Here is a 20,209-nt window from a genome sequence, read left to right as displayed (position 1 = left end):
CCTTTAAGTCTTACTTATATAAATATATTGGTGTAGATATAGTTTAAAAGAAAAGTAGTTTAAAACAGTTTGAAAATAGTTTAACAACAATTTAACATAGAAAATGCGTTTGATAAGTATTTAAAACAATTTTGTTGACAAGTAGCTAAAAGTATAGAAAATCCTTTTTGATTGCAAGTTATAAATCACGTATGATTTGATACTATAACTTGTTGTATTTTACTTGTATTCCCCCCTAAAACATTTAAAAGAAACATTTGAAAGGTTAATTAAGGGGTATGAACTCACCTGCAGTGAGTTGAGCGGATGAAAATGCCGGGTAGGATGCTAGGTGTCAAATGAGAATTTGGACACTCACACGGATCCTATGAAACATGTAGTGACACATAATGGTGTCTAATTAGTTATTTATTCATTAAATAAGTAAGTAATTACACACTAATGCATGAAAACACTTTGTTTTAAGTGCTAGGAGTGCCAAGGGTTGCATCTAAGGAGCATATGACCTCACTATGGAGTTTACTCCTCAAATACCCACCTTAGGTGAGTTTACGGTTAAGGGACCCTTTCCCCCATGAGTTTACGTCCGTAAACTCATGGGAGAGGTGTATTTGTGTGCTTTTTAGCTTCATGCCTCACTAAGGAAGGTTCTAGGGTTGATTTCAAGGGTTTAGGAAGTGGTTAGGGCATAAATTGCCCACTTTTTGGAGTTTACGGTCCTTGGACCCTTTTTGGGGAGTTTACTATCGTAAACCCATGAGTTTACGGCAGTAAACTCATGGCTACTCCATCCATTTCGTGATTTGGGTTCCTTAGGTCATTCATGCAAGTTTCTAAGTGAAGGTCCAAGGCTAAGTAGGGGTTTAGGGCTCAATTTGCATAATTTGAGGGAGTTTACGGCCTAAGAGTGTTCATGGGCCGTAAACCCTCTTTCAAGCCTCCAAACATAATGTTTAATGTCTAAAACACTTCAAGGGTAAGTTCTAAGTTAGCCTCTAAGCCTAAGGAAGGGATTTGGGGGCATTTTGGCATCCTTTTAGGGGTTTACGGCCTAAGAGGGTTCTTGGGCCGTAAACTCCTTGTTCTTGGCCTTCTTGGATGATTTTCAAGCTATAAAGACATGTAATGAGCTTTAGAACAATCTAGGGTAAGAGAACTTACAGTTTGGGAGCTAAAACTTGCGGATTTTTGGAAGAATCGGGCCTTGAAGAGAGAAAGAGAGAGTAGAGCGAGAGAGTGACTAGAGTGATAAAAAGTTTAAGTTGGTGACCACTCAACCCTTATATAGGGCTTGAGTTGGTGGCCAGGTGGGGATCCACCCCGTACCGACGTTAAACGAAATTTAAATTTTTACCCGATTAAATGGTCGTAACCCGGCTTAGTTGTAAACTAAAAATTTTTCCCAAATAAATTTGAGGGTATTACACGTGTTTTTATTTATTTCATTTCGACACTAAAATAAAATAAATCATTAGTTGATTTGTCTAACCCAAATGTTAACGGAAATCTTAATAATAATAATAAAATAAAGTATTCTATTAACGGAAATGGGATACCGCAACAGAATAAATTTCGAGTTGTCACACAGGTACCAGTGAGGATCGCGGGAAGGCGCCGACATGATGAGTACACACATGAGGAGTTTTTATATATTATGATCTTGGGATGTGTTACTATGGATTGTTATGTGATACAATGACATTTTTATAACATTTATGAATGAAAGTGTGTTTTTAAAATGTGAAAAATTATTTGAAAATTTTGGGTGTTACAAGTTGGTATCAGAGCCTTGGTTTGAGGGATTCGGGTGCACCTTCGGGTGTATCTGAACTCAAACTGGGGATTTGAAAGATTTTCAAAATAAAATCACAAATTTTTTCTCAAAGAGTAAAAGTTTTTTGAAACAGCAGAGTAGAGCAGTGTGTACGATCAGCCAGCGCCCGAACGGTGATTTCCCAAAATACCCTTACATTATGAGTTATGAGATATGTTATAATATGATATGCATGCTAGATTAGGATAGGTATTCTTATTAGGACTAAAGTGGCATGATTTGTGATGCCTTAGCCTAGGGGTTTTGCTGCTAGGAGATGCTTGAGAGTGAATAGATAGCAGCAAGGAGCTTATGAGGGATCTGCTAGAGAGTAGACTACACTTAGAGAGAGTAGAGTACTTGGGACTTGGGATCCTAGGAGGAGGACTTAGGGTGAATACTGATGCGGTGTGGATGGTAGTATTGGGCCCATACTACCGAAGGCACCGGATCAGTGCGCATCCCAAATAAGAATCCTTAGGGTACCAGGGAGCGAGTAGGAATGGGATACCGAGTGTGTGTACACTCGAGCGAGTCTCTGATATTTTGTGTTGTATTTCAGAGATACATCATGGTTGGGACACGCCACACACCCGAGAGTAATGGTGTTAGCGATGAGGAGATCCGCAGGTTGATTCACGAGGAGGTGGCTACTGCTATCCGGGACGAGATACCAGAGATGTTTGGGTCTATCAAGACCACCCTGGTCGAGACTTTTGACGAGCGTTACGCTGCTCTTAATGATGTTGCTATTACTGCATCCACCGCAGCCGTTGCTGTTGTGAGGCCACATGGGGGTGACTCGTTGCTGTACCGAGAGTTCGGCAACACGAAGCCACCAGAGTTTGATGGGACGTAGGATCCGATCGCTGCGATGAGATGGATTTTTGATATTGAGGGATGCTTCTATACGTGTTCTTGTCCGGAGCATCTGAGAGTTCGGTTCGCGCTGAACCAGCTTCTCTTGGGAGTGAAGGACTGGTGGAAGTTTGTGACAACGCACTATTCTTCTGCAGAGCTTGCCGCGGTGACCTGGGAGAGGTTAACCGCTATGTTTCGTGATGAGTACGTTCCCCCAGTGGAAAGGGAACGTTTGGCCCAGGAGTTCTTGACCCTCAAGTAGGGTACCGAGTTTGTTATAGTGGTCACCAGGATGTTCCATGAGAGGGAGATGTTCTGCCCTGAGCACGTGTCTTCCGAGAAGGCATGCATGAGTAGATATTTGAGCATTTTGAGGAGAGACATTCGCGGTTTCGTGGCGAACTCGACGTATTGGACATTTGCCGAGCTTCAGGAAAATGCCCGGAAGAGGGAGATTGAGCTCGAGACTCAGGCCAGGGAGGAGGCGGAATCTCAGGGGAGGGATCGGCAACTGGCACAGTCCCAGCCGGCTGCCAAGCAGGCTAAGCACGCGGATTCGAGATCAGGGAACCAGAAGGGTCGCACTTGTGGCAAGTGCGGCAAGAGTCCTGGGGGGTGTGTAGGGCAGAGTCTTGCTACAAGTGTGGCAAGGAGGGGCACATGGCCAAGGATTGCCCGAAGGGGTTTGTAGTCTGTTTTCACTGCAACCAGACCGGACACCGGAAGGCCGAGTGTCCGCAATTGCGAGGGTCAGCTCAGGGAGCTTCACAAGGATCTGCCCCTGCTGTCGTACGATCTACGGAGAGTGGGCCGGTGAAGGCCGAGGCGTCGAAGGCTCGCGGGAGAGCCTTCCAGTTGACCGCAGAGGAGGTCCGCGCAGCACCCGATGTTGTGGCTGGTATGTATTATTTCATCTATTTATTTTGAGTTTGTGGTGTTATGCTTATATTATGATATGCGTAGGTACATTTCTTGTAAGTTTCGTACCTGCTTTGGTGTTATTTGACTCGGGTGTGAGTCGGTCTTTTGTATCGTTGGCCTTTAGTCAGCACATCAGTATTTGTCGAGAGGCGTTGAGTCGACCTTTGCGAGTTTCCATAGTTGACCAGAGAGCGGTGTATGCCATTGATGTGATTCGAGGATGTGTACTCGAGATCTTCGGCGTTGAGTTTCCGATTGATTTGGTCCCGATTGCTATAGGAGATGTCTGTGTCATCGTGGGGATGGACTGGTTAAGCAGATTTGGAGCGGTTATCGACTGCGAGCGACAGCTGGTGACCATACGATACCCTAGTGGTGGAGTTCTTACGGTTTATGGTGAGGGTACCCGTTCTGGGTTAGCATTTTGTTCGAATGCTAGAACGAGGCAGAGTCTACAACAGGCATGTAGTGGGGTTGTGGCTTATGTGGTGGATACGAGAGTAGGTGCAGAGAGACCGAGGTCAGTCGATGAGGTCCCGATAGTGCGTGAGTTCCCGGATGTTTTCCCCGAGGAGTTGTCGGGTGTGCCTCTCGAGAGGCAGGTGGAGTTCCGTATCGATTTGGTTCCGGGGGCAACGCCTATTGTCAAGGCGCCCTATCGCCTTGCACCTCCAGAGATGCAGGAGTTATCCTCGCAGCTTCAAGAGCTGCTGGGAAAGGGGTTTATACGGCTGAGTAGCTCGCCGTGGGGAGCACTGATCCTTTTTGTCAAGAAGAAGGATGGTTCACACCAGATGTGCATTGATTACCGGGATTTGAACAAGCTGACGGTCAAGAACCGTTACCCCTTACCGAGGATCGACGATTTGTTCGATCAGTTGCAGGGAGCATCTTGTTTCTCCAAGATTGATTTGAGGTCTGGATATCATCTGATGAGGGTGCATGATGAGGATATCCAGAAGACATCGTTCAGGACTCGTTATGGGCATTACGAATTCGTGGTGATGCCTTTCGGGCTCACCAATACACCGAAGGCGTTCATGGATCTCATGAACAGGGTGTGCAGGACAATGTTGGATCGTTCGGTGATCGTGTTCATTGATGATATATTGGTATATTCGAGATCTAGAGAACAGCATAAGGAGCATTTGAGGGAGATCCTCGAAGTTCTGAGATCGGAGAGGCTTTACGCCAAATTCTCCAAGTGCGATTTCTGGTTACAAGAGGTCCAGTTCCTAGGACACCTCATCAACCAGAATGGGATATTGGTCGATCCAGCCAAGATTAAGGTGGTGATGAGTTGGGAGGTGCGGAGATCCTCTTCAGAGATCAGGAGTTTCCTGGGGTTGGCTGGTTATTATCGGAGATTCATCAAGGATTTCTCCAGGATTGCTGTTCCTCTCACCAGACTGACCCGGAAGGGCGTGGCTTTCAGTTGGGGCCCGGAGCAGTAGGCCTCATTCGAGGCACTTCGCCAGAGATTATGCGAAGCCCCAGTGTTAGCCCTTCCGGAGGGGATGGAGGATTTTGTGGTATATTGTGACACGTCGATATCGGGACTAGGTGCGGTGCTGATGCAGAGAGGGCATGTGATAGCATACACATCGAGGAAGTTGAAGCCTCATGAGACGAGGTATCCTACTCACGGTCTGGAGTTGGGGGCTGTGGTGTTCGCCCTCAAGATTTGGCGTCAATATTTGTATGGGGTTCGGTGTACCATATACACGGACCACAAGAGCTTGAAGTATCTGATGGATCAGCCCAACCTGAACATGCACCAGAGGAGATGGTTGGACGTGGTAAATGATTATGAGTGTGAGATCCTGTACCACCCGGGCAAGGCTAACGTAGTAGCCGATGCCTTGAGTCGTAGGGCAGAGAGTGCCCCGATATGGGACGTTTGTATGAGGTTGACAGTGATGACTCCGGTGTTGGGCAATATTTAGGAGGCCCAGGTAGACGCCATGTGACCGGAGAACCACAAGAGAGACCGGGTGATCGGGTAAGTATCTGAGTTCATTGCCGATAACCGAGGGCTTATGACCTTCTAGGTCCGGATTTGGGTGCCATTTGAGGGCGAGACACGTACCATATTGATGGAGGAGGCGCACAGGTCGAGGTTTTCGATCCATACCGGGGCCACTAAGATGTATTTGGACCTGAAGAGAGAATATTGGTGGCCCTGTATGAAGAGGGATGTGGCGTGGTTTGTAGAGAGGTGCTTAACCTGTCACAGGGTTAAGGCCGAGCACTAGTGTCCACATGGCAAGTTGTAGCCACTTGAGGTTTCCCAATGGAAGTGGGAACAAATTTCCATGGATTTTATCACCAAATTGCCGAGGATTGCGAGAGGTGTCGATGCAATTTGGGTGATCGTCGACCGGCTATCAAAGAGCGCTCATTTTAATGCTATCAGTGAGATCTCTTCCGCAGAGAGGTTGGCGGAGGTGTATGTGAGGGAGGTGGTATCGCGACATGGTGTACTGATCTCGATTGTGTCAGATCGAGATGTGCGCTTCACTTCCAGGTTCTGGAAGAAGTTCCATGAGGAGTTGGGTACTAGGCTGCATTTCAGTACCGCTTACCACCCAAAGACGGACGGACAGAGTGAGCGTATGATTCAGACGCTTGAGGACTTGCTTCGGGCATGTGTGTTAGACTTCGGAGGGAGTTGGGACAAGTATTTGCCATTGGCTGAGTTTTCCTATAACAACAGTCACGATTCGAGCATTGGTATGCCTCCCTTTGAGTTGTTGTATGGGAGGAGGTGTCAGACTCCCATCTGTTGGGGAGAGGTAGGGCAACGCGTGATGGGCAACACTGAGATAGTGCTTTAGATGATAGAGCAAATTTAGCAGGTTAGACAGAGGTTGTTGACGGCTCAGAGTCGCCAGAAGAGTTACACGGATAGGCGACGATCTGAGCTCGATTTTCAGGTTGGAGATTTTATACTCCTGAAGGTGTCTCCTTGGAAAGGAGTGATCCGATTCAGGAAGAGGGGCAAGTTGGGGCCCCGGTACATCGGTCCGTTTAGGGTGATCGCGAGGGTGGGAAGGGTAGCATATCGTTTGGAGCTACCTGCGGAGTTGAGCCAGATTCATCATACCTTCCACGTGTCTAAGCTGAGGAAGTGTATAGCCGATGAGTCGGCAGTGGTGCCGTTGGAGGATATCCAGGTAGACGCGAGTCTGAATTATGCTGAGAGACTGATAGTGATCTTGGATAGAAAGGTCAAGGTTCGGAGAAACAAGGAGGTGCCTCTGGTTCAGGTCCAGTGGCAGCATCGGAGGGGGTCCGAGCTGACTTGGGAGCCAGAGTCAGAGATGCGGGAGCAGCATCCGGAGTTTTTTTCAGCATGAGACTTCAAGGGCGAAGTCTGGTTCTAGTGGGGGAGAATTGTAACATCCCGAAATTCAGGTAAAGCTATTTAACCCTTCTCTTTTGTCAAGTTGTCAAGATTAGCCCTTGAGTGAATTTTGTAGCAAATGAGTATGCTGGGTGTATTGGGGTGTACGCTGCGCGTACTTATGCACTTAATTTGGACGCGAACTCGCCTAGGTACGCTAGGCGTATCCAGGGTTACACTGGGCTTAGAGGGCCCAGATGTAAACCCTAATATTTGGCTTGTGCACTATATAAGGAATGTTAAGGCTTTATCCTCAGCCACCATATCAGAGAGTGAAACCCTAAGAGAGCATTTCCATCGTCCTTAAGCTTGTGTGTGAGTGTTTTGAGCTAAAAGTGCCTTTGTGTGTTAGTGAAGAGGAATGAGAGGAACTTGTGGAGGCTATGGCTTGAAGTGCAAGTTTGGATCTGAGTTCATCAGAGGGAGGAGCTTCATATAGAGGTATAAAGCTCAAAACTTTCCTCTTTATTTTGGTTTGGTGTTGCATGGACCATTTCTAGGGTTAAAAGTCCCAAAGGTGGAGACTTTATGAGCATAAAGGACTCCATGGACCTAGATCTGTCCCACTTCAGTGATATATGTGTTGTAGATCCATAAAAATCCCAACTTGGTCGTTGTTATGGGGTCATGCTTGAGTTTTGAGCCTTTCTAGGGTTGGAAATGGAATGTTATGGGTGTTGGTGACTATTTCAGCCATGCAAAGGCTTAAAGTCACCAGCTTTATGGATTAAGAGACTTAGGGATGGCCAGATATGAAAGTTGGACGTTTGTCTTAACTGTTTAAGACCCCAAAAGCTAAGGAGTCTGAAACTGGGAGTTACGCGGGGCGTAATCCCAGTATGCACGACGTAGGGGTCACGTTCCCCGTTTTTGTGAGGTCGTCAGGTACGCCCAACATACATGTTTGGTACGCGTAACGTAACTCGGAGATTTGACTTTTGTTGACTTTTAGGGTTTGGTCAACTTTAGGGTCTTTGAGCCATAAGAGGGGTAAAATGGTCTTTTACCCTTCAGAGAGTGATAAGAGAGGGAATAGTCTAGCCTTGAGAGTTTTATTGATTAGAGTGCTTGTTCCGCATGATTAGGCGGAGGCTAGACCAGATTTTACCGAGTTCGAGATTACCGAGTTACCTGAGGTGAGTCTTCTCACTATACTTTACCAAAGAGTGGTAATTAGAGTTATGTGACAGAGTATCTTGTATGCTTTTGTATGATGTGAATTCTATGTGATTTGTGCTATGTATGATTTAGAGTTTACAGAGTTAGGACCGAAAGGTCCACAGAGTTAGGACTAGAGGGTCCACAGAGATATGGGACTGGAGGGTCCCACTGAGACACATTGACCAGAGGGTCATACAGAGTTGCAGCCTCAAGTGGCTATTATGTGTTATATGTGGTATTTTGGGGAACTCACTAAGCATTTATGCTTATTACAGTGTTGTGTTATGTGTTTCAGGTACTAGTGAGCATCGCGGGAAGGCGCTGACATGATGAGTACACACATGAGGAGTTTTTATATATTATGATCTTGGGATGTGTTACTATGGATTGTTATGTGAAACATTGACATTTTTATAACATTTATGAATGAAAGTGTGTTTTTAAAATGTGAAAAATTATTTGAAAATTTTGGGTGTTACAGACTTGCGATCTTGTCTTTGGCACCTTTGGTTGGACGAGAGGATCCAAAGTAGAATCCATCTAATGGTATCACACGCACGACACCAAAGAGAGAATCAAAAGAAAATTAGGAAATATGATCAATTTCTACAAACCCTAAAGAGGGTTATGAAATTCATGCTTAGAGAGGAAGAAGGAGAGTGACAAATTTTCAAGCCAAGGAATAACCAAAAGGATTTAACCCCCAACACCCTATTTATAGGTTGTAGTTGTTTAGCTCCAAAGCAACTCCAATTACATGCGAGATAAGCCTTAAAATTGTCCACCTCCCTATCCTTTTAGGTTTCTAAAATATTTCAAGCAACTGAATTTAATTAATTAATAGTCAATCCCTTGAATTAATTAATTCCTAATTTAACTCAAAATGAGTTTCTAATTAATTTTATCAATCCATGACAAATTAATAAACTAATATTTATCCTTAATTATATTTCTTTTAATTTCTCAAAGGGTCACGAGGACAACCCAAAAGACCATGTTATTATTATAAATATTACCAATACTTAATGACCATAAATACTCTTTCTAATAGTCCCCCACTTGAACAAGTCATTAACTATACAAGGTCTAATACTTCTCCAATAATACACAGAGAGTTAGTGTTGGTCCCATGATATGAACAATCATGTATTGTTACCCCCTTAAACCAAGAACGGCGGAAACGTTCTGGGGCGGAGGACGTCATGTACAGTATCACAACAATGAAAAGTAGTAAACAAGCAACAACATCATCCATTGCATTAATAATATAATTTTAATACAAGTGTTCTGTCAAATTATAATAGGCACTAAAGTATAAACAAAATGAAAGATGAGTCTTGAACGAGCTCCATCTTCTCTAAACCTTGCATCGGTACCTGTCTACTGTTGACCTGAGGATACAAGTTATTTTAAAAGAGAGTATCAGCATAAAGCTGGTGAGTTCATAAGTATTTTAGTGTCGGTGTTTATATCAAAACGTTAGAACGTGGTTTAAAATATGAGTTTGTAAACATTGGTGATAAAAGTATGTGAATGTTTGTAAAAGTTTGAATCTCTTAGAAAACCCTATATTTTCCCTTTTAGAAGTAGCCTTTTACCAAGGCGTAACTGTTTTGTATGTTCGTTTCTTGTAAAAGTGTGTAATTTTCCCAAGTGTAACTATCCTTAACAAAATATAGTTTGTACATTAATGTTTAATTGAAATGATCACTAACTATATGTAAAGGGTAAATTAATGTAGTACTATAGTGTTGTACTATAGGAACTACTGCTGTACTAACTACCTTAAACCGGATTTATATCAAGGTATTATGTGATTAATTGTACCATACTATCGACTATGTAACATGACAATGTAGGTCGTAAAAAGGTATGACGTTTGGCACCCAAAGACCTGCAGGTCCGGCTGTAGCTAGCAGCAAGGTGTAGAATAGTCAATCCAGTATAGATCTATACGCAAACTCACGCTTTACCTCCAAGAGACTCTAGCTACAACTCGGGCCATGAAATTGAAGGCATGCTCCGATACAGTGGATCACAATTATGTTAACGTATTCATATATATGTAATATATTGTTACTCGTTCTTGTATCGTTGTATATGTTCTCTTTCTAGTATAGTTGTAAATGTTCTCTTTCTAGTATAGTTGTATATGTTCTTCTTCTAGTAATATAATGTATATGTTCTCATAGTAATGCAATGTATATGTTTTCATAGTAATATATTGACTCATGAATGAACTGACTCATTTAACATCTCACTGTTCTAGCAATAGTATAAGTATTATCCTGTGCTACCCCTATGGTAACTTACTAATGATGTAATTGGTACGTATGAATATGGAAGAATACCCTTGCTACCCAAGGGTATTGAATGAACTGGAAGGACCTTTATGACTATATATGTACATAAGATATATAACTAATATTTAAACAACCTTCGGACGGATACCCGATGTCCCACCAGACCACATCTCAAGCGCGAAAAGGAAATAGGGTGGATAGCCTTCATAAGTCTTTGAAACATTTCTTATATAACTATACATATATATGCATGCAATTGATAATATAAAAGCATAAAATAAGTTTTGTAAACCTTTGAACATAATTATTATCTAAGAAAAGATCGACTTGATGTCAATCTATAAAACGGGTTGAAAACATGGGTTTGATAAAACAGTTTAAGTATAAAGAAACATTTGTTTGAAACACAATTGTAAATGAGTTTGAAATGAAACATACAATAAACATTTGAAGGAAACTGTTTGATAAAACGGCTAATGAGTAGTAAATCATTTGAATGCTTCTTATTAATCACATGTGATTGATATAATAAGTAGCATGATTCTACTTGTATCCCCCCATAAAGTATTTAAAAACATTTAAAACATTGATTAAGGGGTATGAACTCACCTGTTGCGAGTGGATCGGAAGTAAGTGTCAGATAAGTGCCTGGTGTCAAGTGAAGACTTAGACACGCACAAAGATCCTAATAACATATAAATACATATGTATATAAACAAATAGTCTTTAAACAATTAATAAACAAGTCAAGACACTCTAGGGCATGACAAACACTTTGTATAAGTGTTATAAGGGCTATGGAGTGCATCTAAGTGTTGTAGGGAAAGGCTAGTGTGTTTGGGGTTCAAGGAACACTCCTAAAATGAGTTTACTCCCTAAAGAACAACACCCCTTGAGATTACGGTCGTAAACTCCTAACCTTTTGACCACTTGTTGTTTTGAAGTCTTCTAAGCTATTCCAAGCATTCCTACTTCATGATTTAGCCTTAGGAAGTGTTATGTGGCATCAAAACACTCCTAAATGGAGTTTACGGTCTAAGGACCATTTCTTCATGAGTTTACTACCTTAAACTCATGATTTTACTACCTTAAACTCACAAGTTTATGGTATTTGGGGTTTTCAAGTCCTTAGCTCAATCATGGCACTAGTCTAGGTTAGATTTAGACATAAGGAATAACCATGAGACTTTTATGGGACATTTAAACACCTTTTGGGGTGTTTAAGGTTTTGGGAGATCCCCAAACTGTAAACACATATAAATGGTTGTTTTCTTGTTCTTTTAGGTGATATACACATGAAGGATGGATCTAGACAAGTCCCTAAGGCATTGTGAAGCATCTAGACACCCTAAAGCACCCTAAGGCACTAAATTTGGTGTTTACGGTTTTGGGAGCCTCCCAAAACCATGAACACCTTGTTCTTGGTGTTCTTGGGACTTTTCCTTGGTATAAACATGTATAGAAAGCTTTAAATGACTCTAGGATAGAAGTTCTTACATTGTGGAAGCTTGAAATGAACTTAAAGTCCAAGAACACTAGTGTGTGTTCTTGGTGTTTTGGAAAAACTAGTCAAAACATATAAATGGATGGATTAAAGGATATACAATCACTAGATTAAGAGATATACTAACTTGAAAAGGCTAGAAACACTTACTAGATTGAAGATATTGAACAAAACTTGGATGATACTTGAGAGGGTTTTTGAGTTTACTCTTTTGGTGATTGGGGAGTAAAAATAAAATGACTAGTTTGGGGAGTAAACTCATGCTTATGCATGAGTTCATGGTTTTTGGATGATTTTTCGACCCAAACATAAAAGTTTGGCCGTGAACTTCTAAGACACGAGGTGTTTGTGGTTTTTAAATTTCAAAACCCGAGACGACACTTTCTTTCACCCGTTCGTTTAAAGAATAATATTAAAATAATCAAACGAACTTTAAATTTGCTAAAAATAAGAAATAATGACATTAACTTATAATATGAAGTGATTGACTTTTAGGGTTTGACCGAATGGAAATTTCGGGTTGTCACATCATCCCCCTGTTAGAGGGAATTTCGTCCCGAAATTAGAATTTAGGTAAGGAAGTAGGCACGAATGATCGAGTCGTGAGGTGGAAACTTCCTAATCGATTGGTTCTCACGCCCATAAGTGAATTCAGGTCCTCGGTTGGTATCCCAACGAATCTTCACTAAATGGCGACGACGTTGCTTCGTCCGCTTGACCTCTCGGTTGAGGGTCACTACGGTTCTAATACGAAGGCGAGGATCTCGTTAATCTCAATCTCGTCGGGTCGAAATTACGAGGGTCCTAACGGGAAGGTACGGTTTCAAGATCGAGACGCGAAGGGTGTCACACCCCAAAACCGGAATGGCGGAAACGTTCGGGGGTGGAGGACGTCATGTCAAGTATCACGAGATATGGTAAGCAAGTAATGAACAACCATTTCATTTAGAAAGAAAGTGTTTACAATATATGTGTTCACAAAACATAGAAGTCATAAACAAATAAAAAAACAAGACTTGAAGCTATAATGCTCCATCTTCTGAAGTCCCAGCACGATCACCTGTCTAATAGTCTCCTGAGAATACAAGTTATTTGAAAGAGTTGATCAGCAATTAAGCTGGTGAGTTCATAAGATTTTAGTGATGTGAGTAAGCTGTAAAATGTGGAAAAAGTATATGTAAAAGTGATGTAAGCTGTAAGTTCTGTTTTGAAATGATCGCCTGTTCCTCTAGAAAATCCTATATTTCCTACTTTAATGAAAGTTGAGTAAACTGACACTACAAGCCTTTCTATGCGTAATAAGTGGGTACAAGTTATATATACTTGGAGTAAACAAATAATCGATTGTGCGCATCTGCCCTCAACTCACAACCCAACGGGGTACAGTAAGTAAGGCGGATAGCACACATTCCATTGGTTGTTAGATCATTGTCATATATAACCTTGGTGTATTCACTTGTTACTCATGGAGTTATTTGTAATGGATCCTTTATATCTAATGGAGAGTTCCTTTTAAGAAAACCTATATTTCTTATAGTAAAATATTGACTATGGTGATTACTTTTATAATAACTTTGTTTATACTGCTATATATAATTTGATATCGGGTAGATAGTAGATTGGGTGACCTCGGTGTAAGCCCACATCCAACGGGAACATGACGTACAACGAAGAGCACACATCCTACTAGCTGTCGGATACTAGTTTTATATATAAACATGGTGTATAAACTAAGGTGTTATAGAGTTAACTCACTTAAAGTCTTTAAAACTGTACTGACTTAATAAAATGGATTAAGCCCTTAACTGGGAAATCGCTAGTTTTGTATACCGAAAGTACTGACTTTGAAACGAAATTTTTGTACTAGAAAAACTGTGCATTGACCCTGTGTCCTATAACCTGATCCATACCTGGTACCCTTATGATGACTTAATGTATACTAAGCATAAATATATATATATATATATATATATAGATTCGGGTAGATAATAGATTGGGTGACCTCGGTGTAAACCCACATCCAACGGGAACAGGACGTACAACGAAGAACACACATCCTATTAGCTGTCGGAATCTACTTAGCATATATGTATCCTATAGTGTATACATTAAGGAATCATAAAGTTAGCATCATGGTCCTAACTTTTTGAAAGTAGCCTTCTACCAAGACTCGACTGTTTTGAAAGTAGTCTTCTACCAAGACTCTACTGTTTTGAAAGTAGTATTCTACCAAGACTCTACTGTTCCTTTGTCATACGTAAAGTATATTCTCCCTAGTTTATAACCATCTCGAATAGAAAATAGATTAACCTTCAAGTGTTACCGACACTTTATGAAAGTAATGGGAGAAGTGAGTACCCTGATGTCGTTTATAATGACATGCAGAGGTACTATTAACCTAAAAACATATTTGTTTTATTACGGTCATAATGTAAAAGCTAGAACCCCTACTATACGCTCTCATGAAAGGAGATTGAGGGAACCCACCGCGACCCGAGTAAATCCATGCAAGCCGTGTAATTCACATTAACGTTATATGATCATGTATACCCAATATAACTATCACTAATGCATTAGCGATTCATTGGTATAATTAGATCTTGTCTGTGTGTTGTCATGCTATAGCAAATTAACTTGTTTGTTATGTTCTGTTCTGGTGTTGTTTGATTCTCTTCTCTGTTTGTTCTGTTCTGGTATTGTTTGATTCTCTTCTCTGTTTGTTCTGTTCTGGTATTGTTTGTTTGTGTGCTTCATTGTACTAGAAGTAATGAATAGTATTCTCCTAAACTATACCTATAATAGTTTACTAATGTTCTAACTGTACTGATGATGAAAAGACTCATTTGTCTACCAAGTTATGCTTATACCTTAAAAACGGAGTTCTGTACAACTATAAAGTAACACAACCTTTAAAAGAGCTTTGAAATGTAAAGACGACTTATAAATGACATAAGTAACATTTTGAAGAATGTTTAACAACAAATAATCACACAATTATCATTGTGTTCAACCTGTATTCCCCCTTAAAACAGTTTAAAACTAGTTAAATGATTCATTACGGGGTATGAACTCACCTGATGTGGGTGATTCAAACGGGTATGCGCGTACGGATGAGAAGTTCCACGAATGAAGTCCCGAGACATAGTAAGTCCTAAATGATATATAAGGACACATATTGACATGAATATAGTGTTTATAAACAACTATATGAAAGATAACACCTTTCGGGACTAGGAAACACCTTGGCTAGGTGTTGGAATCACATGTGATTCAACAAAGGGAAGTGAAATGGCACTAAATGGTGTTTACGGTTTTGGAAACAACTCCACTTGAGTTTACGGTGGTAAACCCATGAGTTTACGGTCGTAAACTCATGGTACCTTGACCATGTGGTGGTTTGAAGTCCTAGAAGTCCTTTTGAAGCATCCTAACTTCAAGTTTTAGCTTTAGGAAGTGATTAGGGCAACATATCACCCCTTTATAGGGTTTATGGTTTTTGGACCATATGACTTTGAGTTTACGGTAGTAAAATCAAATGGTTTATGGTCAAATGAAGTTTTCAAGTCCTAAACACTTCTAGGTAAAGATCTAGGCTAGTTTCTAAGCTTAAGGAATGAGTTTGGGGCATCAAAACATGTCTAAGAGGTGTTTACGGTTTTGGGAGATCCCCAAACCGTAAACACATATATATGGGACATTTTTGTGGTTTTCATGTGCTAAACACATCCAAGGAAGGTTCCATGTTTGCTTCTAGGGTTTGGCAAGAGTTTAAGGCACTTTGGCACACTTTTAGCAACCTTAATAGGGTTTACGGTCCAAGGAGATTCTTGGACCGTAAACACCTTATCCTTGTGGTATTTGGGTGTTTTCTTGAGGCTCTTATGGTTTAAACATGTTAGGGTTTGTTTCTATGCTTGTTTCAAAGGTATAAAGGGACAAAGGGCACATTTAAGCCCCATTTTTAGTGTTCACGGTCCAAGAAGATTCTTCGGCTGTGAACACCTTGTTATTGAGGTATTTTGATGATTTCATGGAGTTTAACACTTGATCTTAACATACTAAGGCTAGAAACACTTACTAGTTGAAGATCTTGAAGAAAAACGGGATGCTACTTGAGAGAGAAATGGCTTTAGTCTTTGAAATTGTGAAAAAGTGATTAAAATAACTAAGTTACACTTATATAGTCTTTTGGGTTTACGGTCCTAATATCATCTTGGACCATAAACTCAAAACTCTTGAAGTTTTGGGCATGTTTTGCTATATAGCACACCCTATGGTTTCCACTCTCCTGATATCTCTTGAAGCACTAACTTTAAAACCACTCAAACTTATCCTAAAAGTTTGAAAGTTAGCAGAAATAGTTTTAACTCATATTGAAGTGAATGGTTGAACAGAATGGAAAGTTTTGGGTTGTCACAAAGGGTAAAATGTACGTTATTGAGTTCGTGGAGTAGGTTTAGTCTGTGAGATACAGGACCGATTATGGTAAGAATCTCAGAGGTCCTGACTATCTTGGATTTAGCTTCCCACGCTTTACGAAGCGCATTAAGCCATTCCCAGAGTGAGTTTTCCTAAAGAACTTGGTCTCTCACTTGGAATCTCCAAGGTTTCTTTTTCTTGTTTATCTTCCCAGTCAAGGGCCACCCCCTGCTGGGTCAAATTCGTAAAGGTTTCTGTGATTTGGGAGGAGTTTTGTATGAACTATGACAGTAGGTCTGTAAGACCTAAAATTTGGCGAATTCCTATAGGCGTCTCTGGTGTCGAAAAATTCTCAACGGTTTTGATAAATTGGCAGAGTACTCAAGAATTTCCACATCACTAATAGTGTGTCTTATGAAATTTTGACTCTTCAATTCCAAAACTCGTGTTCAGAGAACTTTGCGAAAAGTATTTCCGAGGGTAATGTTTCCGCGGGTTCCTTCTTACTACGAGGGCAAATAAGTAAGTCGTTACATGGAGAATGACGAACTGATCCAAGTAAGAAAGACAGACTCTATTCATTAAACTCATGAATGCTTCGGGCGTATTGGTCCTATCCGAGGGGTATCACTACGGACTCGAAGTGTCCGCATCGAGTTCGGAAGGTAGTCTTCTGGACATCCTTCCCTCGCACTCAAACTGGTGATATTCGGATCTCAGGTCCATTTCTGAAAGTAATTCTTTTCTTGCGTTTGCTCAACTGCTTCATCTATGCGAGGCAGAGAAAACGAATTCTAAATGGAAAATCTTGACGGAGTCCTCGATATCTGAGGTACATACAATGCAATCTGTCGACCTCTGGAAGAATAAGACCGGGGCTCTCCAGGGTGAGAAGCCTAGTCTTCCAATTCTTTTTTGTGTAGTTTGCTAAGTTGTCCGGGCTGTTCTTATATCTCCGTAGCTGTTTAGACTGTAGGGCGATCTGTTTACAGGAGTCATATTGGGTTCTAAGCTTGTTCACATGACGATGCGATTACTCGTAATTTTGGGTAGTCTCCGTCTGGAAGTTCACATTAGAATTCATACTTGGTTCAACGATCACAATATCATGTATACGAGTCGTATATAATTAAGATTGAAAAGGTAGTCGAACAACGAATTCTTCTTTAACATGATCCAACCACTGAAAGAGACTTGGAAATGTCTCTGGAGTTAAATTACTATAGTCCAATGACTTGACTAAAGCATGGTTCAGATAGACTCTAATGAAAGTATGATAAGAGTACTTGAATAAAGAATGACACAGAAGTTAGCCGTCTGTCAATATCTTTGATATTCATGACGTACAAGATTGGGAAAATGACCTTGTAAAAGGTCTTACATCATATCCAGAAAAGATAGTCCTTGACAGCATAAAGACCTAACCAAAAGTACTTACGATACAAGATAATTTCATAGAAAATGCCACTTTGAGCATAGACAGAAAAACAATTCCTTTTAACAAGGAAAATACAGTAAAGCATCTACTACTGGCGACTGCCATCCCTTTGGTGAACTCTCAGTTCAGCCAGTTGACGTTCTACATCAAGTAGGTGTCTTTCATACACCCTCTGGCGTACTCGGAGCTCTATGACTTCGGCTCGTGATTCAGCCAGTGCTTGCAGTAGGGTTTCATGGTTTCTCTCAGATCTCTCACGAGCATCTTCTAGACGAATGGTGCGGAGGGTATGCATTCTCGCATCAGTGAAAACTTCGGTGATCTGATGTAGGGATGTCCTGCCTTGAATCTCATTTCGGGCCACTCTGCGGACCAAGATTGGCAAGATTCTGTCTGCTGAGCCCCCATTGCTTAGGTCATAAAAGCTTCGGTCACCATTAAATGGCATGGGCTGATCTTGTCCTTGGCTCCATGTTTCCAAGCATTCCACCCACTAAGGCGTCGGGCCATGAAAAGCCGGACGAGGGTTAGGAATTGGAACGGGAGCTGCCTGGGGTAGGTTCTCAACCTCGGGTTCGGAGTTAGCATCATCCAAAAGGTCTTCATCATGGTGATCATTCAAAGGGATAGGATGATCATTCTCTAGTTCTTCTTCAAACCAACCAGCAATGACTTCGTTTGGAAGATACTGGTTGCCGTGGGGATGGAGTCCAGCCATGTTATCTATGCGAGAATTGGGGTAAGAAAATAATTATTAGACGAACTATCTAGATAATTATTTAGAAAATCTTCATTAGTCACATTGCTATTTGTGAAGTGCATACCATTTATATGTAATCGAAACAGGATAGACCTTCGAATAAGTGGCCTTAACTCAAAATTCACACAAAATAAGGGTAAAGTAAAATTTTCACAGATTCTAAGTCTATAACATCCTAATTACATATAGCCTTAGTGTATCCACTTAGCAACTATCAACTTAGTAATGAAGATCCCGTTTTAGTTCTCAAGTATAAAGTACTTATAGTAACACCAAATACACCTATAGTATTTTAAGTTTAATGTTATGTTCTACTGTTCTCATTGTGGTATTGTTGGTAAGATTTTTGACTTGTTGCAACCACACAACTACACTTAGGCACATGCTAGTCAACCCTCGGATAATATAGTTGATCAAGCTATATCTTCCCAGTTTTGACTATATGTCTCTAAGTCCACCTGTGTTGCCCAACAATCGTAATTCTTTTGTACTGTCCTAATGACACTGATTTTAGTATGAATGCAGGCACGTATACTTACTTAAATATTTTATTATTTAAAGTGTAAACTCTTGGTCAGAGTATTTTTAATCCCTATGTATTTATAGTTAGTATATCTTTTATGGGTTGATATACTTAATTTACTATAAACAAAGCTCTGATACCAATCTGTCACACCCCAAAACCAAGAACGGCGGAAACGTTCTGGGGCGGAGGACGTCATGTACAGTATCACAACAATGAAAAGTAGTAAACAAGCAAAAACATCATCCATTGCATTAATAATATAATTTTAATACAAGTGTTCTGTCAAATTATAATAGACACTAAAGTATAAACAAAATGAAAGATGAGTCTTGAACGAGCTCCATCTTCTCTAAACCTTGCATCGGTACCTGTCTACTGTTGACCTGAGGATACAAGTTATTTTGAAAGAGAGTATCAGCATAAAGCTGGTGAGTTCATAAGTATTTTAGTGTCGGTGTTTATATCAAAACGTTAGAATGTGGTTTAAAGTATGAGTTTGTAAACATTGGTGATAAAAGTATGTGAATGTTTGTAAGTGTTTGTAAAAGTTTGAATCTCTTAGAAAACCCTATATTTTCCTTTTTAGAAGTAGCCTTCTACTAAGGCGTAACTATTTTGTATGTTCGTTTCTTGTAAAAGTGTGTAATTTTCCCAAGTGTAACTATCCTTAACAAAATATAGTTTGTACATTAATGTTTAATTGAAATGATCACTAACTATATGTAAAGGGTAAATAAATGTAGTACTGTAGTGTTGTATTATAGGAACTACTGCTGTACTAACTACCTTAAACCGGATTTATATCAAGGTATTATGTGATTAATTGTACCATACTATCGACTATGTAACACGACAACGTAGGTCGTAAAAAGGTATGATGTTTGGCACCCGAAGACCTGCAGGTCCGGCTGTAGCTAGCAGCAAGGTGTAGGATAGTCAATCCAATATAGATCTATACGCAAACTCACGCTCTCCCTCCAAGAGACTCTGGCTACAACTCGGGCCATGGCATTGAAGGCATGCTCCGATACAGTGGATCACAATTATGTTAACGTATTCATATATATGTAATATATTGTTACTCATTCTAGTATCGT

Source organism: Lactuca serriola, chromosome 6 (genome assembly GCF_051521515.1).
Source record: "Lactuca serriola cultivar US96UC23 chromosome 6, Lser_US96UC23_V15, whole genome shotgun sequence".
Taxonomy (NCBI): domain Eukaryota; kingdom Viridiplantae; phylum Streptophyta; class Magnoliopsida; order Asterales; family Asteraceae; genus Lactuca; species Lactuca serriola.
This window is presented reverse-complemented; position numbering follows the sequence as displayed.